At 39.0% G+C, this 23,737-nt stretch overlaps 1 protein-coding gene across 3 annotated transcripts in view; it reads left to right on the forward strand.

Moving 5' to 3' along the window:
- Positions 1–23,737, forward strand: part of JAKMIP2 (janus kinase and microtubule interacting protein 2) — a 190,768-nt gene that overhangs the window by 18,774 nt on the left and 148,257 nt on the right. The gene's annotated exons all lie outside the window — the stretch shown is intronic.

Here is a 23,737-nt window from a genome sequence, read left to right on the forward strand (position 1 = left end):
ATGGTGAAGCTGAAACACCAATACTTTGGCCACCTGATGTGAAGAACTGACTCATTTGAAAAGACCCTGATGCTGAGAAAGATTGAGGGCAGGAGGAGAAGGGGACAACAGAGGATGAAATGATTGGATGGCATTACCAACTCGATGGATATGAGTTTGAGTAAGCTCTGGCAGTTAGTGATGGACAGGGAGGCCTGGCGTGCTGCAGTCCATGTGGTCGCAAAGAGCCAGACACGACTGAGCAACTGAACTGAACTTTATGAGAAATTTCTTTGTTGGTTTTTTATGATTTCCAAATTTACTAAAATAAAATTTACTTATTTATCTAGTAAACTGTGGTGAATATTTTTAAAAGAAAAATTTGGTCATCCAAATTTCTAAATCATCCACAAATCCAAATAATTAACTGTCCAGAGTGACTTTACAGGGCTTCTGAAAGATAGAAGTTCTGCTCTCTTGGGATCAGAGGCTCCAAATTGGCTTCTATGGACAACCACAATGTCCCTGGTGAGCCAGAGACATAAAGGAAAGGCTGGGAGGATGGGGTCGTTCTGGCTTTCTAAGCACACACTCATACACACACAAACACAGATACCCACTGAATGTCATCCTAAAGTTTTGAGAAAAAGATCCTTTCACAAAATTGTTTGAGAACCCAATGATCTAATTAATATTATGTGTGCCCAAATATCTAATTTCTTTAAAAATTAATTTTTTTAAATTTTCACTTGGATATTCATCATCTTACTTTCATCAGCCTCTAGTGGTTTTAGTTCACAGTGTTTATTTGAATTAGACAAAACTCCAAGCTTAACACCATGTGATTCATTTTCACTGAAGAGCTCAAATAAGGTTTATATGATGAGAGAGCATGCTGCTGCTGCTGCTAAGTCACTTCAGTCATGTCCGACTCTATGTGACCCCATAGAGGGCAGCCCACCAGGCTCCCCCGTCCCTGGGATTCTCCAGGCAAGAACACTGGAGTGGGTTGCTGTTTCCTTCTCCAGTGCATGAAAGTGGAAAGTGAAGTCGCTCAGTCGTGTCCGACTTTGAGTTGTGAAGGGGAGCAGTACTGAATGAGCACCTGTTGTGTGCCCTGTGAGGTTCTGAACACTTTGCAAATATAACACCTTGGCTGTGGGTACTGTTGTACCCCTTTCCTACTCCTGTAGTTGAGGAAACTAAGACAGAAAAATGTTCAACCAGCTAACAAATGATTTTCTGAATGGTTCCTAAGTATTTGTCTTTATACTAGGTATATGGGATAAAGATTGGGTTCTTATTCTCAAAAGGCTTATAAAGTACTTAAGGAGGTAGATCTATAAACAAGAGTTATCAGTAAAATAAGAGTTAACAGTTGTAATGGGATGGCTTTCCTATTCAGCCACCAAAGGACATAGCCTCCAAAAAAAAGAAAGGAATACCTTAACCTTTGTCATCAAGATACAGAGTCTTATTTTAACTGAACTGTATTTGATCTTTACTAAAGAAATAAAAACAGAATTTCAAAGACTTTTTAGTGACTATTTCCTGTTGCTTTGTGTTACACCTAGTCATACTTACCTTTGATCATATATTTTAACAAACCCATCTAATTGATATCTTAAGCTAACTTAAGATCTTATTTCTTATGTAAGTTACTAACCAGAATTAAAGTTTTCTCTTCATGAAATCATCTGGTTAACCTGTGTAATTAGAAAGTAGGGATGTATTAGAACATTTTGAATTAAAACAGAACTTTAATATACTCTTCAAACCAAATGCAAATGAGTATTCTTTGAATTTACAGCCATAATTTTAATACAAAGGAAAATCATGTTTAAAAATAAATCTGACACCTACGATGTATTCTTCTAATGTATATGTGTGGAGGAGTAAAGAGTGGGGAACATAGAAAGATAAGTAAGACTGAATCCCAAACGTACGCAGTAAGCATTTAGGCACTAAAATTATGCTGAGAGACTCAGAGCCTTTATCAGAACATAAGAACATTTGAAACTGGATATCAAACATGTGAAAATCTATACAAGGAAATTGAGAAACATCTGTCAAGGAACATAAATGAAGGAAATGAGTAAATTCATGATGATTAAAGATTGAATTTATTCATCTGAAAGTGGAGGAGAGGCATTGTAACCTGCCTTTTCAAAAGGAATGTCATAGTGACATGGAATATCACTATATATATGGTGACCCCTTTACATGGAATATCTATATATATAGTGATATAGTGCAGACTATGAATTTTTAAAATAAAGCAAAACAAAATCAAATAATCACTTTGCAGCATGAATAATTTGCTGTGTTTTGAATTTTAATATACTAACTTTATCACTTGGGATGTATTAGAAAACAGTGTAAGACTGAGGTAAGAATGACTGTTAAATCCTGAAGAGAAAATTATGAATGGCTTCCTACAGTTTTTTTTCCCCTTTGAACCTTTCCTGGCGTGTAAATATAATGAGGCCACATACATGCACAGTAAGTATTGGAAAACATGTTAGATACATTGATTTCAGCTACAGTCAAGGAACTCTTTCCTGATTATTCTTTCTGTATTTAATACAGAAAAACATCACTGAGAAAGTGAGGGAAAACATAAATCCAGAGGGGAAAGGTAACTGAGTATTTAATGAGAGTATTGATCCTGATCCACCTGTCTTTGGTGTTTTTCCTTCTTTGAGCTGTGATTATCAGTACTCCAACCTCTGTATTAAATAATCTGTAAACTCTCTCTCTCTCTCTATGTAGTCAAATGCCACTGAGGCAGAGACCTATAAGAGCCTAGCAAATCTCTTAAACTTTATTTCTTTTTAAGTAAAAGGAAAGTCTTGGTGCTAGTTTATCTATAAGAATGACCCTTCCAGTTGTAATATGTTTATGACCCTCTGAGTGTCCTTCACATTTGCCATCCATCCTGTGTCGTAATAAATGCTTCCCAAGGTAATAAAACAATATTGGCTTTTTGTTATTTTTCTATTTCACTGTGTATGTGTGTGTATGTGATGTTGCCATTCAGTTTAGCAAAAAGGTCATTAAATACAAGTCATACAAATAAAAAGGCATACAGCATAGTATATGCAGGACTAATTAGATAGTCCAATGAATAAAAGTATTGACTTTACTTTTTCTTGGCTTCAGCCCAGAGTCTGTATCCTCCATAAGTGCTGATGTTCAAGCACAAGGTGAGTAATTGACAGACAGAGGTATTATTAAGAGGTTTCCTAGGTTTTATAAGGGGCTGTATTAGATTATATTCAAGGATTCTTCCCACTCAACATTTTGAACCTATCGAAGTAGACCCTCAGGGCAGGAGCATTCTCTTTCCTACAGAATATTTACTCTTGTGCCTTCAGGAAGTCACTTTCTAGAGTTCCCCTTGGGGAAGCCAGTTTGCCATGTGTGTGATGTTTTAATCAAAGTATGAATGTAGCTGGGACTTCCCAGATGGCGCTAGTGGTAAAGAACATGCCTGCCAATGCAGGAGACATAAGAGACATGGGTTTGATCCCGGGTCGAGAAGATCCCCTGGAAGAGGACATGGCAGCCCACTCCAGTATTTTACCTGGAGTATCCCATGGACAGAGGAGCCTGGCGGACTACAGTCCATAGGGTCGAGAAGAGTCAGACACAACCGAAGCAACTATGACACATGCACACATGGACATAGCTCTGCTTGATCGAAAAACATTAAATGAATGGATGCAGGATTGTCCTTTTCATTCCCTCCCATTTCTCAGAACAGATTTTACTGTTGTATATCAGGTCAGTAGAATTCCTCACAAAATCAGAGAATTCTTTCACTTGAAAAGTACTCTCTTCTTACAGTCTTTGTCTTGATACAAAGTTCATATATCCCAGCTACAATTTTTTTTAGAGTAGGGCTGTGTGCCACAGTGTGAAAACACAAAACTGGGATTCAAAAATCCTGGGTTTAATCTTTGTTCAGCCACCAACCAGCTGTATGACATGAGCAGGCATCCTGTCCATTCTTGATTTTTGTTTTTTCAACTGTGAAAAGAGAAAAAAATATTGCCTCTTATTTTCAGAAGGGTCTTTGCCTTCAGATGTGTAGGCATATTTGCAAGCTGATGAAGGAATTCTCTTCTGAAATCCAGAGTCCTTTTATTTGCCTGTGGTAGTGATTACAGTTATTTATGGACCTGGCTTTTTTTCCCTTTGGCCTCCAAGGAGACAAAGGAAGACAAGGGAAGTGAAGTAAGAAGGGGAGAAAAAGAGGGAGAAATAAAATCTAAGAAAAGGAATAGAATTGCAGATGGCTCCAAAATGCATATTAACATAATATTTAAATTTATAACATACAGCTATAAAAAGTAAAGCTGCATAAAATTGCCTTGACTGGTTGGAATATAGTGAAAATACGGGGAAAGAAATTACAGAAGGCCTGTGCTATAAACATTTTCAACAACATTATAGATAAAAATTTTAATGATGTGGAAATATATTTAGAGTGTATTTAGTGAAAATCTAGATTTAAAAACACTGTGTTGAAAATATATTCACATATGCATAGGAAAAGAGACATGAAGGAAATATAAAAATGCAAAATGTGTTTAGGTGGTAGGAGTGTAAATGAATTTTACTTTTGAATTTTTGTTGATAAGGTTTCCTAGGTTTTTTTCCAATGAATATGTATTGCTTGGCTAATAAGACAAGAAGCAAACAAAAATAACGTTTTTGTTTTTTGTTTTGTGTTCTTTGGTTTTATTTGTTTTGCTTTTCCTAGTTTCCTAGTGTGAAAGCTCCAGTGACAGACTCAGGACCTTTCTCTTTTATTGAGATATGGTTGATTTATAATGTTGTGTTAGTTTCAGGTATACAGCCAAGTGATTCAGTTATGTATGTATATGTAGCTGTGTGTGTGTGTGTGTGTGTGTGCATGCTCAGTCGCTCAGGGCCTAGCTATAGTAATGTGTGTGTGCGTGCCAAGTCGCTTCACTCGTCTCCAACTCTTTGAGACCCCATGGACTGTAACCCACCAGGCTCCTCTGTCCACGGGATTCTCCAGGCAAGAATACTGGAGTGGGTTGCCATTTCCTCTTCCAGGGATCTTCCCCCTCAGGGATCGAATCTGTATCTCTTACATCTCCTGCATTGGCAAGTGGGTTCTTTGCCACTAGAGAAGCCTCTTTTATATAGTAGTTTCTATCTGTTAATACGATACTCCTAGTTTATCCCTGCCCCCTGCCTTCCCCTTTTGGTAACCATAAGTTTGTTTTCTGTGTTTTTCAGTATGTTTTTATTTTGTGTATAAATTCATTTGTATTTTTTTGATTCCACATATAAATCATATAATTATTTACCTTTCTCTGTCTTACTTACTTCACTGAGAGTAATATTCTCTAGGTCCAGCCATGATGCTGCCAATGGCAGTGTTCTTTTATGGCTAATATTCCATTGTTTGTGTGTGTGTGTGTGTGTGTGTGTATGTGCAATATTTTCTTAAGTCAGTCATCTATCAGTGGGCACTTGGGTTGTTTCCATGTCTTGGGTATTGTAAATAGTGCTGCTGTAAACAATCAGATGTATGTATCTTTTTGAATTAGAGTTCATCTTTTCCAGATATAAACCCAGGAATGGGATTGTTATATCATATAATAGTTCTATTTTTAGATTTTTAAGGAACCTCCATAGAGTTCTCCATGGTGGCTGTACCAGTTAACATTCCTACCAACGATACAGGAAGCTTCCCTTTTTCCCACACCTTCTCCAGCATTTATTGTTCGTAGATTTTTTGATGATGACCATTCTAACCGGCGTGAGGTAATAACTCATTGTAGTTTTGATTTTCGTTTCCCAAATAATTCGTGATGTTGAGCATCTTTTCATGTGCCTGTCAGTCATCTGTGTCTTCTTTGGAAAAATGTCTATTAAATCTTCTGCATTGGGTTGTTTGTTTTCTGATATTGTGCTGTATGAGTTGCACCCCTTGAGTTGCATCATTTCCAAATATTTATCCCGTTACATAGGCTGCTTTTTCATTTTATTTATGATTTCCTTTGCTGTGCAAAAGCTTTTAATTTTAGTTAGGTCCCATTTGTTTATTTTTGTTCTTATTTCTTTTGCCTTGGTGGACTGTTCTAGGAAAATTTGGCCACCTGATGTGAAGAGCTGACTCATTTGAAAAGACCCTGATGCTGGGAAAGATTGAGGGCAGGAGGAGAAAGGGACGACAGAGGATGAGATGGTTGGATGGCATCACCGACTCAATGGACATGGGTTTGGGTAGACTCCGGGAGTTGGTGATGGACAGGGAGGCCTGGCGTGCTGCGGTTCATGGGGTCGCAAACAGTCAGATACGACTGAGTGAGTGAACTGAACTGATGTCAGAGAATGTTTTGCCTGTGTTCTCTTCTAGGAGTTTTAGGGTGTCATGTCTTATATTTAGGTCTTTAAGCCATTTTGAGTTTATTTTTGTATATGATGTGAGAGAGTGTTCTAACTTCATTGATTTACATATAACTATCTAGCTAGATGAAGAAACTGTCTTTTCTCCATTATATATTTATAGATTAATTGACCATAGATGTGTGGATTTATTTCTGGGCTCTCTATTCTGTTCCATTGATCTGTATGTCTCTTTTAATGCCAGTCTCACACTGTTTCGATTATTGTAGCTTTATAGTAACAATCTGAAGTCTGTAAGGGTTATGCCTGTTATGCCTCCAGCTTTGTCTTCCAGAAAGGACTTTTTAAGTTGCCTCTACCTGAACATTTTAGAAAGTTTCTGATGGGTATTATAATATTATAATCTCATATTCTCATATTCTTTACCACTAAAATAAATTATTTCATTGTTTTCTTTCTTTAAAAAAATGAATTAAAATAATTATCAGTCATAAGTATAGGTAGGAAATGAAAGCCGTAGAATTTAGACAAGCCAAATGAAGACCAGCAATGCTCTCCTGCCAGTTGTTAGCTGTTGTAATACTGAAGGGAAAGTCATAAGATCAGGTTAAGCAAACCAGAGTGATTATAATACCATCACCTAATAGTTGTGCAAATTAATAATGGGGGTCATTTCTTTTTTGGAAAATAGGACCAATTGGTTTTTATTCATGGATCTTTTTCTTAATTTGCAAAATGAATTATAACAAACCAGTACTATTAACTATTAGTATTTATTCAGTAGATACTCATTGTATAATCCTTCTTAGTCATCCTAGCTATATTTTAATGTATCTATTATGAGAATGAATTGCTTTTTACATAAACTGTAGGTCAAGTGAAGGGTTTTATTTGTCACTTTTGCTTAAAAGTGAAAGTGTTAGTCTTTTAGTTGTGTCTGACTCTTTGCGGCCTCATGGACTGTAGCCTGCCAGGCTCCTCTGTTCATGGAATTCTCCAGGCAAGAATACTGGAGGGGTTAGCCGTTCCATTCTCCAGGGGATCTTCCCAACCCAGGGATCGAACCCAGGTCTCCCACATTGCAAGCAGATTTTTTACTGTCTGAGCCACCAGAGAAGCCCACTTTTGCTTAATTTTATTCTGTACCCCTACCATTTTATTGTGTCTGCTCGAGCATCCCCTAACCCAGACACCCACTTTCAACATCTTTCCTCAGTTAGCTTCTCTGTTACTTATCCCAGATACCTAGTATGTAAGACCCAGCAATTTGACGAATCTTTCACTGGCAGAGTAGTTTGGTACTCTCAATTCTCCCTTTGTCTGAATTTCTATCAGACTTGTGATTACTACCACACTGTTTAGTGCATAACTGTTCTCTTTGTTTAAATGTTCTCATTTTGTCTCCATATCTATATTGAAAAGCTCTTGAAGAATTTATAGTCCTCCTCCATTTTCCAGAAGTGGAAGGAAGCCTCTGTTTTATGAGTGCATTCTCTATGCTGTGTACTATGCTGAGTATTTTGCTTGTCATCTCACTTAAGCCTGTTAACTCTTCTGTTAACTTGGTATTAATATCCTCATAAGTCCTGGAAGGAGATTAAACTCCTAGAGGTTGCATACTTTCCTGAGACCACACAGCTGGTTAGTGTCCCAGCTGTCTAAATCTGGGTTTCTAAAGGTTTTCCATTCCACTTTATTGTCTTACTAGTTGATAATATGTCGCTTTTGCATGATAGCTCATTGATCATGTTATTTAATTTTCTACTTTTCCATATTCTTGCTGTGTGTCTGACTTAATTGAGGTAAAATGTCATGGTAGAAACACTAAATAATACCAACTCTTGGTGATTTGCTTTTAAATGTTCTCCCCCTATTCATGCCAAGTCTTTCTTCCTCTCTTGATGTCTTCCCCATTATGATGTTTCCACTCACCAAAACTGCATTAAAAACTTCAAGGTGCCTGATTCATTGAACTGCTCCTCTAGTCCACAAACAATATTAGAGACATGAATACATGGATTGGCTCTATTCCCTGCAGGAAAGAAGCCACCTTCTCTGTATTTCAGTTTGAGATTCCTCCCCCCCTGTAAATTATTCTCCCAATAGTAGAGTCAGCACACTTGAGACAAAAGGCAATGAAGAGGAAGTAGTGATTCTGAACTTAATTCCCTGCAGTGTCTGTAGGATATTCAAAAGCCTGCAGTTACCTGACCTCTGCAGGAGACAGCAGAAGGGAATATTTACAGAGACAGTGCTGAGTAGGAAAAGGCTTCTTTCAAGTGTGTTAACTTACAGCAAGCTAGGAAAGACAGGCTCAGAGCCTTCCCCAAAGTAACCAGTATGTGCCTGCAGTCTTTTTGTCCCACCATTTTTCTGTTTGTCAGAGAGGCCTGGGTTTTATCTTCTCAATGCAATGTGTAGAACTAAAAAGAGTAGTTTAAAATAGAGCCAACAGAGATGCTATAGGAAACTCTTTGAATGCATCAACCCAGGCTCTTCTGACTCTTTGTCTTTCTAATGAAGTTCTCTCCAGATTTCAGATGGGACTGAAACTGTTATAATCTGGGGCCACACATCCCATATCATAGACAGTCAAGAGAATATTACACATGTATATTGTTCTTTAAAATGGCTGTGCTTTCATTCTCATTGTCTACTGGCAGAAGTTCGAAAGAAAAGAAGTTGTTTTCAGAAAACAGCTTGGCAATTCATACCAAAAGCCTTAAGATGACAGACTGTTTGACCTAGCAATTATGCTATTAGGATTATATCCTAGGGGAAGAATGATTGAATAAAAATCACTGTATCATTTGTCATCGATATGATTTGTACTACTAAAAAATTGGAAACAACCTGCAATGGTCTGCATTGTTTCCCCCACAAATTCATATGTTGAAACCTTAATCCCCATTGTGACTGTATTTGGAGATAGGGCCTTTAAGGAGGTAATTGAGGTTAAATGAGGTCATAAGAGTGTGTCCCCTAATTCGGTATGACTGGTGTCCTTAGAAGAAGAAGAAAAAGGTTATTCCAGGAATGTGCTGGGTCTTACATACTTGTCTGTAAAGCCTATTTTTTCCAATTAACATAGAAGAGAAAAGGCCTTCTAAGGACAAAATGAGAAGGCAGTTATCTGTAAGCCATGAGGAAAGGTCTCACCAGAAACCAGCTTTGCTAGCACCTTGATCTTGGACTGCCAGCCATCAGAACTATGAGAAAATAAAGTTGTGTTGTTTAAGCCACTCAGCCTCTGGTGTTTTGTTATGACACCCCTATCAAACTAATATATAACCTAATCATCCAGTAATAGAAGAAGACTACACAAATTAGAGTACAATCCCAACAATAGAATATGACACAATCATAAAAATAATCATTAATACCTGCTTATTAGGTGGTGCAGTGGTAAAGAATTTGCCTGTCAAGCAGGAGACACAAGAGACATGGGTTTGATCTCTAGGTTGGGAAGATCCCCTGAAGAAGGGAATGACAACCCATTCCAGTATTCTTGCCTGGAAAGTCACATGGACAGTGGAACCTGGTGGGCTATAGTCCAGGGAGTCACAAAGAGTCAGACACAACTGAGCAACTGAGTATACAGGCATATTGATAAAGACTGTTCTCCCAGTATGGTTTTAGTTAGAAAAGGAGGTAACAGGAAAAAAAACAAAAGACAAAAACATAGTATGATACCATTTATATAAAAATGTATTTATCTGTATATGTGTGTCTAGAATTACATGCAACAAACCCTCATATCCTTTCCAGATATGGTTTTCTTCCTCCTTCCCTCTCACCCTCTTTTCCCTCCCTTTTTTCCTCTTTTGCTTGTCTGTAAAGCCCATTTTTTCCAATTAACATGAATAATTTTTAACAATACGTATTCCTATGTACATTTCTATATATGTAACTTAGATATATGTTTTTTATCCCTGTCCATACCAAGTCTTAAAAATGGCTTTTATATGGAATAAATTGTGTCCAAGTTGTACAGTTCTTGAGCTCAGCAACTGTCTTATAAATCAAGGCATATAATATCATTAAATAATTATCTTCATCATTCAATCTGTTCCATTATCTTGATTAAAAAATTTCCTTTCTATACCGCTTATCATATTTATTCAGCATTTTTGAGTGTTAAGACATGTAAACTTTTTACCTTTTCTGTTTCTAAAACCTGTATAGTGTTAAGTGCTGAGAAAGAAAGATCCAGGTACAGCCACTTAAACAATATAATCCTGAGAAAGTTATCTAACTTTCAGAGTCTCACCTTTCTTCTCTGTTCAGTATATAATAATATACTTCTCTTAAAATTTGTTAAGATGAAGTGAGATAGCATTCAAAACACAGCAGAGAGGTTCAGGGCAAGGATTCTGGTATCAGAGTGCTGGAGTTTGAATCTCAGCTCCCCAACTTTTTAGCTCTATGATTCTGGACAAGAATCTCTCTGTACTGCAGACTCCTCCTATGGGAAAAATGATGCTACCTACGTAATAAATATTGAGTATTAGATGTGTTGATATTTATAAAGTTCTTAAAACAGTATGACACATAGTAAAACTACATGGGCATTTATTAACTCTATGAAGAATTAATATAGGGTTATATATAGTATTTACCATCAAAAGCACTGCATTGTCAAAAATAATAGTCCAGGTGTTTTTAATGTATCAAAACAACTGTATATTTGTCAACTCTTTTCTTGCTGTATAACTTTGTGAGAACACCTTGAGGAAGGAGCCTTTTTGAGGATTTGTTACTTTTAAAAATTTCTGTTTATTATGAAAACAGGTATTAAAGGACATAAGAAGAGGAAAATCCGCTTAGTATCCTCATTTAACTCTTCAAACACTCCTATTTCCTTCTAACCTGGCTAATATGTATATAAGGTTGTAGTTATAATTAGAGTGTTTATTTTTGCCCATGGGTCTCATGCATTTCTCAGTGGAAGAGACTCCCTAAACCTGTCAAGGTAAAAGAGGAGCGTGTTAGTTCTGGATCTTATCCCCTCTCACCTGGACACATGGATATTTTCTCCTGCAGTCATACTCTTTCCTGAATCATCCACTTTTCCCTCTCAGTTCTATTTCTTGCATCTTCAGTTCAGTTCAGTTCAGTTGCTCAGTTGTGTCTGACTCTTTGTGACCCCATGAACTCAGAAAACTAAGATCATGGCATCTGGTCCCATCACTTCATGGGAAATAGGTGGGGAAATAGTGGAAACAGTGTCAGACTTTATTTTTTTGGGCTCCAAAATTGCTGCAGATGGTGATTGCAGCCATGAAATTAAATGATGCTCACTCCTTGGAAGGAGAGTTATGACCAACCTAGATAGCATATTCAAAAGCAGAGACATTACTTTGCCAACAAAGGTTCGTCTGGTCAAGGCTATGGTTTTTCCTGTGGTCATGTATGGATGTGAGAGTTGGACTGTGAAGAAGGCTGAGCGCCAAAGAATCGATGCATTTGAACTGTGGTGTTGGAGAAGACTCTTGAGAGTCCCTTGGACTGCAAGGAGATCCAACCAGTCCATTCTGAAGGAGATCAGCCCCGGGCTTTCTTTGGAAGGAATGATGCTAAAGCTGAAACTCCAGTTCTTTGGCCACCTCATGCGAAGAGTTGATTCATTGGAAAAGACTCTGATGCTGGGAGGGATTGGGTGCAGGAGGAGAAGGGGACAACAGAGGATGAGATGGCTGGATGGCATCACCGACTTGATAGAAATGAGTTTGAGTGAACTCCGGGAGTTGATGATGGACAGGGAGGCCTGGCGTGCTGCGATTCATGGGGTCGCAGAGTCAGACACGACTGAGCGACTGAACTGAACTGAACTGAACTGAAGAGAGAGTAAGGGCTTCCCAGGTAGCTCAGCTGGTAAAGAATCCACCTGCAATTCAGGAGACCCAGGTTCAATCCATAGGGAAGTTCCCCATGGAGAATGGATAGGCTACCCACTCCAGTATTCTTGGGCTTCCCCGGTGGCTCAGACAGTAAAGAATTGGCCTGCAATGTGGGATACCTGGGTTTGATCCCTGGGTTGAGAAGATCCCCTGAAGGAGGGCATGACAACCCACTCCAGAATTCTTGCCTAGAGAATCTGTATATGGGGCTATAGTCCATGGGGTTGAAATGAGTTGGACACAACTGAGCAACTAAACACACACACACACACAGAGTAAAAAAATATCTCCCTAATGTCCCATCACAGTCTCTGATCTGTTAACAAAGTAAAACCTCAGGCAGAGACTTCATTTGTGAGGAGTTCTCTGCTAGAGAGAAGATGGTGGATAATTTGTATTCTTTGTCCCAATGGTGACTTCCATCCTTTGCTCCTTGGATTCTTCAATTTTGGTAGTAGTGTTATGTGTGAATGGAATGGGTCATACCTGGTGTAATCACTAAGCAGAGCATACAAGCTGACCTTGACCGAGCTCTGCACCAGTCCTTTCCTTCATGCTTCTGCACTGTGATACATAAATTGGCTTGCTTCATGACCGGCAGTTTTAATTCACAGGGATTCTTTTGTTTCCTTTAATCAGATAGCATAAATTATGTGAAAGGCAAGAAGCTAAATATTTATTGAGTGCTTACTGGAAATGTGACAGCATCTAACAGTTTCTTAAACACAAAAAGCACCTGGAATTGTTCATTTTTCTTGACTTCCTTCTTTTATCTCCTACCCTCTGGACTTCTGGTGTTTTGTTTGTTGTTGCTTACCTTGTGTTAACAGATGGCAAACTCTAGAAACAGCAGCTACCAGCTGGGAAGGGTAAAGCACTAACTGTTTAGCTAGACAAGGCGAGTCGGAGGACAAATGTATGCAACCCTGAACTTCTTTGGTGACTTTAGATGACAGAGGGTGTCTGTCTGCCCTTCTTTTCTCTCAGCCTCTCTTCTCCCCTTACCTGTCCCCAGTGTCCATTGAATGGGGAAGAGTTCCCACAAACAGCTGTCTTCAAGAGATTCATTAGGTCTTATTCGTAAAGCTTTTTCAATTCCTCAAACAAAAAGAAATGTAATACAGCACAGCACAGAAGCACAAGTTTTTTTTTTTTTTTTTGCTTAGTGTTTTATAACCGTGAGAACTTTTCATGAACAAAGCCTTTCTGAATAGCTGGGAAGGTGGAGTATGTAGTAATTCTAAGGCTAAATAGTTAGACTGTTCTAACCTCTGCATGTACCAGGGTAAGGAGAGAGGGCAAGAGCCTCCTTGTTGGATTCTGTTGACCTTCACTGATAAATTATTTCTCCTATAGAGACAAAATGAATGCAAATTGTCTTTGATAGAGTGCTTTGTTCTAACGCTTTCGTCCCTACCTAGAAATATAAAGTGCTTTGAAAAGTAATTCTTTCAAAGCATTGTACTTTCTTTTAGTCCATTACAATTGGAACATTAGTAATCACAGTAACTATTCCTTCTTAAAAAATGTTTAAATATTTATGTTGGACCTTTCTTTTTGCACTGATCTGTTTATGATACTTTTATATGAGTTACATGAATATAAGTAAGTTGTGTTCCTTTCTATTAAGGCCCTATAGGATATACACACCTATGTAGATTAAAGTAAATTATCTCAATTATCATTATGGATCCCCAACTGTAATATGTCCAGTTCTCTGATAGCCTGGTACTAGTGAATGCTCTGACCCACTAACCATTAAATACTTATATCTGTAAAAAGGAAAGAGAAGTTACTGTACCTTGGTTAATTTTAAACGATTAACTAAAATTGCAGAGGGACTGGAAAGATTTGTGCTTAGTATCAGGTTAAACCTTGTTGTTAACATTCTTGTGTAACCGTTACTGGTGTTGCTGTTGTGTCTCAGGTCTTAATTTCCTCTCATTTCCATACTTTGCCTGGGTGTAGATGATATCTCCCTTTTTTGTGGTTCCTAAATCTATGTTTTCAAGACAAATTTCCATATTCCCAGTTATTTCTTAGAGTTATCAATTTGAACATCCCTAGACCTTACTGTTATGCTCTACCTTTCACATCAACACCTACTCAATTATTCAAGCCAGAATCCCTAGCATCACCAGTGATACCTCTCCTCATCCCCTCCATAAATTCATTCTGAAATCATGTTGATGTTTCCCTCCACAACATCATTTTATATCCTTATCTTTTTTGTCCTTACCGCCAGTCCCTGAGCTTGGACCATCATTGTCTTTTGTCTGCATTATTTCAATAATCTGTTAGCAGGTTTTCTAGCGTTTGATTTCTCCAGAGCTGCTTCAAAGCCCCTGAATTTATCTAATGAGCTCATTCTTGGTCATGAATTTTACAATCATCCAAAGAATCCTTGATGTCTATGAAGTACAGCTTCAACTCTGCAGGCTTAAAATATGGATCCCATTTACAAGTCTTACATCAGAATATTCACAGTTGATCCCTACCTGTACCATCTATTGCAGCACACATCAATGCAAGTTACCTTTATTCATAAAAGACTAATCTCTAACCCTCAAACCAAAGTAGTATATATCTACATCCTTCTTATCATACCTGGTGATATAGTGTTTAATAGCCCAAGCTTTGGAATAAAATACATATTTTGCTAATGACCAGCTATAAAGCCCTGGATAAATTATTTAACCTTTGTGGGCCTCTATTTCTTAATCTGGAAGATGGTCATTTTTAGATATGTTAGTTCACTGGATTGTTATGAAGAATGGAGTATAAGTGCTAAATACAGTATCTTACTCATAGTACATTTCTTATTCATAGATAATTGCTTGTGTTACCCAGAATGCACCTCGTCTTACACCTGAATTCTGAAATTCCAGCCATCCTTAAAGTTAGAGCTAAGTTGTAACCTTTCCTGTAGAGCATTCTTTGACCTAAACTTCTCCCAGCCCTGCCCACATGAAATCACTATTAGTCATCCTTTTATCTAAGTTCCCAGAGCCTTTTGTAATCCTTCTATTACAGCATGGATCTCAATCTATTATTATTTATTGATCTGTTTCCCCCACTGGAACTGGAGTGCAGGACAATGGCTTATTCATTTTGTATCCTGGGACCTAGCACAGATCCTGGGATATAATAGAACTCAGTAATTTTTTACCAAATTCAATTTATTAAATACTTTCAGCATCGTACTTCCCTCCTTATTACACTTTTTAGTGGTAGTTGTTGCTTAAAATGGAAAAGATAAGCCAGTGATAGCATTTCTAATCTTTTTTTATGAAATTAATTTAAGTTGAAACCACCAATATAATATCCAGTCTCTAAAAAACAGATTTAATAACAAGAAGTGAATATTTTTTTAAAAAGGAAGAATTTGAAATCTTTAAACATCTTACAATCCTAAAACTGTAGGAATTGTTGGCACAGTAAGGTCAGCATGTTGCATCATCACATTAGAAGGACTACACGAATTCATTAGCCACTCAGACAGTATGATGGGGGGTTTCACTCTAGGCATCAGGCAGATGTTCAAACCTCAGAGAATGGTTACAGTGTTCTAGACACAAAAGGCAAGTGCCTAGCAAAACCCTTAGCCATTGTAAGAAGCATCTTTAACAAAAAGTACATTTGACTGAACACACAGGGACAGTGTGTTACACCAGATTCACCAGTAACATTTACTAAGGATTAGCTTTTCTCCTCACTAGAAAGGCAGTTAGTACACAGAGAAAAGTATGAGAGGTGCCTGCCAGGATTGGAATCTCTACTGATTGCTCTAGGACAATGTCTTTTTTTTTAATTGAGGGTTTTCACATTTATTTAAAAATGGATTTTTAGCTTCGATTGGAAAGTCAGACCTAGTAATATTGCTTTTTCATAGGACAAGCTTCAGTAGCAGCCAAGAAGCAACTGCCCACTTAAGGAAGGCAGTTATCTTACAGTACTTTTGACTGCTACATCCCATTAGTTGATACCTGCCTCCTCTTTACCCATTTCTATCTGACTCAGATCTGTAGGGCAGGCAGTTGTGCTTTTGATCCCTTGCTCTAAACCTCATCTCCAAATCTGTACAATTGGTATAGCAGCAACTAGCTTGCAGGATTTTTCTAAGGACTAAATAATGTAATTTATGTACAATACCTCACTGAGTTCCTAATGTCATAATAAGTTCACTGTGAATGGTTACTATTTCTTCAGTTCCCTTTCAAACCTTTATTTATGGAGCTTATTCTCCATATCAGTGCTGGGCTGGCCGTGGAGATATAATGGGGTGCAGTGCAGGCATGGCTCCTGCCTTCAGCATGTTTATGGTTTAGTGTCCAGGGGAGTGTCAAGTACCATTCTACTGGCCACATGGGTTTTGTTGTGTTATGCACCAAAGAGGGAAAAGAAGTCATTGGGTTGCTTTGGGAATCACTGCACTGTGACCAAAAAAAAAAAAAAAAAACCAAACAGAGAGGCTTTAGAAAAAGGCATTTCAAATTGAACATTTCTAACAGCTCTTCATTCTTACTGTTTCCACAAAGCTGCTCCTCTCTAAGAATTCCCTGTCTCAGTACAGAACTTTGTTATCTACTCAGTTGCTCAAGGCAAAATGCTAGAAATATTTTGATTCCTCTTTACCTCTCCTCTCCCCCACCATATTGAAAAACTTCAAGATATTGTGCCAGCTCTTCTTGCAAAGCATGCTCTAGTTCACCTGCTGGCATCTGTACTGCTATCAAGCACTCTAGTCCAAGTCACCCTCATCTTTCCATTGGATGACTGCAGACACTCATGATTAACCCCGCCCCCGCCACCCCCCACCCACCACTTCCCTTCCAGGAAACTCTTTCTACAAAGGGCCAGTTAGTCAGTATTTTAGGTCTTGTGGGCCATATAGTCTGTCACAAGTGCTCAGTTCTGCCCTTGTAGCACAAAAGGAGCCATAGACAATAAGAAGCTTCCCAGGTGGCTCAGAGGTAAAGAATCCACCTGCCAATGCAGGAGACACAGGAGACAAGAGTTCGATCACAGGGTCAGGAAGATCCCCTGGAGGAGGAAATGGCAACCCATTCCAGTATTCCTTTGAGAATAATCCAGTGGACAGAGGAGCCTGGCGGGCTACAATCCATGGGGTTGCCAAGTTGGACATGACTAAAGTAACTGAGCACACACATATGCAGAGACAATAATTACATGACTGGGCTTGACTGTGCCCCAATCAAACTTTATTTACAAAACAGGGTGTAGGCTGGTTTGGCCTGTAGATCACTGTTTGTAGTTAGATTCACTTAGCTTAAACCCCTAACAGTTGGTCAAAGCTCAAAGAATCCCCAGCTCTCCTGATCATGTTCCACGTGGCCCTCTTGGCTTTAGTCTCCCTCTTTAGCCCAGTCATGCCATCCTTTATTCTGATTTTCAGACACCCTAAGCTGGTTCCTGCCACAGGGCCTTTACACTAATTGCCCTGATATCTGTCCCCGCCATGTTAGTGTGGTCTGACCATAGTTCAGACTCTATCCAAATTATAATGTAAAGTTATCCATTACTCTCTTTTATGATCTTTTCTGTACTTATTATGATCAGAAAATATTTTCTTTATTAATATGGTTAGTTGCATATAGTGGTCTATACTTAACTACTCTTTTGAGGCTGAAGGCAGACACTCAAGCTGTTGATTCTCTGCGCTAACCACAGAGCCTCAGAAGTGTTAGCTGCTCAGTTGTGTCCGACTCTTTGCAACCCCATAGACTGTAGCCCATCAGGCCCCTCTGTCCATGGAATTCCCCAGGCAACAGAGCAGATCTCAAAAAATACTTCTGGAAGAAAAGTAAGAAAATGACCAGCCTTAATCAGTTTAAACAACAGTACCACTAAGCCTACAGAGCCTTATCAATCAGTGCTGGCCAAGGTTTTATTCTGCCCTCTTGACCAACAATCCATCAAGCATGGCTGGCCCCAAAAATGGAATTTTAGCATCCCTTTCAACCAGAAAGAATTTAAATTTCAGAAGGGCAATGAGTTAAGTCCATGTAACAAAGAACCCATATCATTGCTAAGTTTATGCTGTTCCTGCGGTGTGGCTGATCTTTGTCTTCCCATGGCCCTTTGCCCATGCTTGATGTTGGCAGGGAGGTACTTAGAGTAGACATCCCTAATAAAAAGATACTTTATAAAACAAGTGTTATGTGGGAGGATGTTAATATTTTTTTCTTTTTGTCTGAAGTATGAAAACCAGGAGATCCAAACTCCCATTTCCCAATGGACTCCTTAACTTTACATTTTTGGACTCCAAAGTCCTTTGTCCAATAAGCCATCCTGATTCTTTGTTGGAAAAATATAACTGGATTGTTATGGGAAGGCAGGAAATAATTTAATACAAATATTAGTCAGTGTATTAGTCAGTTCCAGCTGTCCTATTGGAATACCACAAACTAAAAGGCTTAATAGAATGGGAGAGACTAGAGATCTCTTCAAGAAAATCAGAGATACCAAGGGAACATTTCATGCAAAGATGGGCTCAATAAAGGACAGAAATGGTATGGTCCTAACAGAAGCAGAAGCTATTAATAAGAGGTGGCAAGAATACACAGAAGAATAATACAAAAATGATCTTCATGATGGAGATAACCACAATGGTGTGATCACCCACCTAGAGCAAGACATCCTGAAAGAAAATATGAAGTCAAGTGGGCCTTAAGAAGCATCACTACGAACAAAGCTAGTGGAAGTGATGGAATTCCAGCTGAGCTATTTCAAATCCAAAAAAGATGATACTGTGAACTGCTGCACTCAATATGCCAGCAAATTTGGAAAACTCAGCTGTGGCCACAGGACTGAAAAAGGTCAGTTTTCATTCCAATTCCAAAGAAAGGCAATGCCAAAGAATGTTTAAACTACCACATAATCACAGTCATCTCACATGCTAGCAAAGTAATTGCTCAAAATTCTCCAAGCCAGGCTTCAACAGTACGTGAACCATGAACTTCCAGATGTTCAAGCTGGATTTAGAAAAGGCAGAGGAACCAGACATCAAATTGCCAACATCCATTGGATCATCAAAAAAGCAAGAGAGTTCCAGAAAAAAACATCTACTTCTGCTGTATTGACTGTGCCAAAGCCTTTGATCATGTGAATCACACAAACTGTGGAAAATTCTTCAAGAGATGGGAATTCCAGACCACCTGACCTGCCACTTGAGAAATCTGTATGCAGGCCAAAAAGCAACAGTTAGAACTGGACGTGAAACAAAGACTGGTTCCAAATCAGGAAAGGAGTATTGTCAAGGCTGCATATTGTCACCCTGTTTACTTAACTTATATGCAGAATACATCATGCGAAATGCCGGGCTGGATGAAGCACAAGCTGGAATCAAGATTGCCAGGAGAAATATCAATAACCTCAGATATGCAGTGAAGAGGAACTAAAGAGCCTCTTGATAAAAGTGAAAGAGGAAAGTGAAGAAGTTGGCTTAAAGCTCAACATTCAGAAAACAAATATCATAGCATCTGGTCCCATCGCTTCATGGGAAATAGGTGGGGAAACAGTGGAAACAGTGAAAGACTTTACATTTTGAACTCCAAAATCACTGCAGATAGTGACTGCAGTCATGAAATTAAAAGATGCTTGCTCCTTGGAAGATAAGCTATGACCAACCTAAACAGCATATTAAAAAGCAGAGACATTCCTTTGTCAACAAACGTCCATCTAGTCAAAGCTATGTTTTTTTCAGTAGTCATGTATGGATGTGAGAGTTGGATTATAAAGAAAGCTGAGCGCCAAAGAATTGTTGCTTTTGAACTGTGGTGTGGTGTGGACTCTAGAGAGTCCCTTGGACTGCAAAGAGATCTATCCATTCAATCCTAGAGGAAATCAGTCCTGAATATTCATTGGAAGGACTGATGCTGAAGCTGAAGCTCCAGTACTTTGGCTCCCTGACTCATTAGAAAAGACCCTGATGCTGGGAAAGATTGAAGGCAGGAGGAGGAGGGGGTGACAGAGGATGAGACAGTTGGATGGTGTCACCGACTCGATGGACATGAGTTTGAGTAAGCTCCAGGAGTTGCTGAATGACAGGTAATCCTGGCGTGCTGCAGTCCATGGGATTGCAAAGAGTCGGGCATGGCTGAGTGACTGAATTGAACTGAACTGAAGAGGCTTAAATAACAGAAAAATCACTTTCTCATGGTTCTGGAGGCTGGTAGTCCAAAATCAAGGTGCCGGCAGAGTTGAGAACTTTCTCTCTGGCCTGTAAAAGCGTACCTTCTCACTTTGGTCTCCCATCGTCTTTCCTCTGTGCATGTGCATCTGATGTGTCCTCTCCAGATAAGGCCATGAGTCCTATCAGACCAAGGCTCCATTTTTATAATCTAACTTATAATTAGCTGCTCAGTTGGTAAAGAATCCACCTGCAATGCAGGAGACCCCGATTCAATTGCTGGGTGGGGAAAATCCGCTGGAGAAAGGATAGGCTACCCACTCCAGTATTCTTGGGCTTCCCTTGTGGCTCAGCTGATAAAGAATCAGCCTGCAATGCAGGAGACCTGGGTTTGATCCCTGGATAGTAGAGATCCCCTGGAGAAGGGAAAGGCTGCCCACTCCAGTATTCTGTCCTGGAGAATTCCATGGACTGTATAGTCCATGGGGTCACAAAGAGCCACACTCGAGCAGCTTTCACAACTCCTTACAAGCTGTATCTCCAATATAGTCATGCTGGGCTTAGAGCTTCAACATATGAATTGAAGAGCACATAATTCAGTCTGTAATAGTCAGGAACCTTCAAGTGCTGCAATTTCATGGATGTAGATTTCTTTTTTGATTAATTGTTAAATATATATATATATATATATATACACACACACACACACACAGTATTTGGTGGAAATCTGAGTAATATATTCCTTGGGACATTTATGTGCTCACTCTATTTTATCAACTGTAATATTTTACACCCAGTCTTAATTTTGCAACTCTTAATATATTAGGCATCCGAATTTCCTAATAAATGAGTTCTACATGTGAAATTCACTCTCTCAGTGAGACTGGAGAACAAAGGAAAACCTTCTCTGTAGGGCGTTTATCACACGTAACAGCACAAAGGCACCAGTGGGGACTGTGTCCCTTGGGTTAAGAATGGAGCTGTTTACCACAAAATGGTCCCCTTTCCTGCTAGTTCTCACATTCTTGGCCCTTTCAGGGCAGTTCTCCCTAAAGAGTTATTTATTTTTTGTTCATTCATCTTTGCTCAAATTTATTTCACAATAATTGGAGTCTTTCTGCAGAAAGATTGTAGATCTGGACAAAAGAAGTGGCTTGAATGATCAAGGAACTATTCTTTAATTTTTTTGACTTTTAAAAATATGGTAAGTTTTTATTTATGAAGCAAACTTTGCCGAGTGCTTACCATGTCTGAGTCACAATGCTAAGCAGCTTTATGAATATTTATATTGAATCCTATAAAAAAAAACTCTAAGAGGCAGTATTATTCTTGTCTTTTATTTGTATCTGAAGAAACTGAGATTTAGAATGGATAAATAAAATTCACAAAAATGTCAGTAAGCTTGGGTCTTGATTCCAGATCAGCCCAATTTCCAGGATGAGCCTCTTAACTAATGTGAAAGATATTTCTTATTCATTAGCCATTCTTAGAAGAACTGGACTCAAGCCCTTTGTCGTTATAACTCAGTGTCAGTGTATATGCAAAACGTTTTCTGTGCAACATTTGATTGTTCATGATCCAGCTTCCAATATGAAATTCAATTCAGCCCAAGATTTATTAGGCATCTACTACTTGGAAGACACTGGTAGGTAAGCAATATGAATGGGACAGAGTTCTGCTTTTCCAGTGATTGACAGGTTGGCAGTGGTGTCTGACAGAAGCACAGCTAACAAAGTGCCCAGTGACATAGAACTAGCTTTTGCTAAGAGAGCTGGAGGAACAGAAGAATAAGATAATAAATTTAGCTAAAAGTAAGGCAAGATACCACCATTTCAGATATGAATCTGGGTTTGAGTCCTAGTTCTGTCACTTATAAGTGGTGTGACTGAATAAGTTTCTCTAAAGTAGTTTCCTCCTGTATAAAATGAGATAACGGTGGTCCTCAGTTATTACATCTGCTGTGCGGATTAATAAGATAATGCATGGATGGTGTTCAGTACCATACCTGGCACAGAGTAAGTATTCAACAAATATTAGCACATATGGTGGTTGTTGTTATTATTTACCCTCAGGAAAATCACTAAATTGGAAACAAAGACCACTAGTCTACCCTTATTACAGAAAATAAAATTATAGCTTTTAGTTCAGTTCAGTTCAGTTACTCAGTCGTGTCCAACTCTTTGCGACCCCATGAATCGCAGCACGCCAGGCCTCCCTGTCCATCACCAACTCCTGGAGTTCACTCAGACTCACGTCCATCGAGTCAGTGATGCCATCCAGCCATCTCATCCTCTGTTGTCCCCTTCTCCTCCTGCCCCCAATCCTTCCCAGCATCACAGTCTTTTCCAATGAATCAACTCTTCGCATCAGGTGGCCAAAGTACTGGAGTTTCAGCTTTAGCATCAGTCCTTCCAAAGAAATCCCAGGCTGGTCTCCTTCAGAATGGACTGGTTGGATCTCCTTGCAGTCTAAGGGACTCTCAAGAGTCTTCTCCAACACCACAGTTCAAAAGCATCAATTCTTCGGCGCTCAGCCTTCCTCACAGTCCAACTCTCACATCCATACATGACTAGATGGACCTTTGTTGGCAAAGTAATGTCTCTACTTTTCAATATGCTATCTAGGTTAGAGTTGATAGATTTATGTGTTTGTTCTAGATCTGGCACATATTTGCCCCATGACTTTGGACGTATTTTCAACTTTTCTAAGTCTCAGTTTCTTCATCTCGTAAATGGGAATAATGAGGACATAAACCTTGTAGCATATAGGGAAGTATAATAGTAGCAGCAGCTGATACATTTATTGTAATTACAATGTGCCAGGAATTGTTCTAAGGGTTTTATGTATATTATTTCACATAATCCCTACAATAACTCTCTTAGGTCTTAGCCGTATTATAACTGTGCCCATATTACATATGATGGTACTGAACACACAGAAGGTAAATATGCTGCTGCTGCTAAGTCACTTTAGTCGTGTCCGACTCTGTGTGACCCCATAGACAGCAGCCCACCAGGCTCCTCTGTCCCTGGGATTCTCCAAGCAAGAATACTGGAGTGGGTTGCCATGCCCTCCTCCAGGGGATCTGCCCGACTCAGGGATCCAACCCAGGTCTCCCACATTGCAGGCAGATTCTTTACTTTCTGAGCCACCAGGGAAGCCTGTGAATACTGGAGTTGGTAGCCTATCCCTTCTCCAGAGGATCTTCCTGACCCAGGAATCAAGCTGGGGTCTCTTGCATTGCAGGCGGATTCTTTACCAGCTTATCTACCAGGGAATCCCTATACTTGTTCCTATTGTTGTTATTCAGTTGCTC

The sequence above is a fragment of the Bos indicus x Bos taurus genome, chromosome 7 (assembly GCF_003369695.1).
Source record: "Bos indicus x Bos taurus breed Angus x Brahman F1 hybrid chromosome 7, Bos_hybrid_MaternalHap_v2.0, whole genome shotgun sequence".
Classification (NCBI taxonomy): Eukaryota; Metazoa; Chordata; class Mammalia; order Artiodactyla; family Bovidae; genus Bos; species Bos indicus x Bos taurus.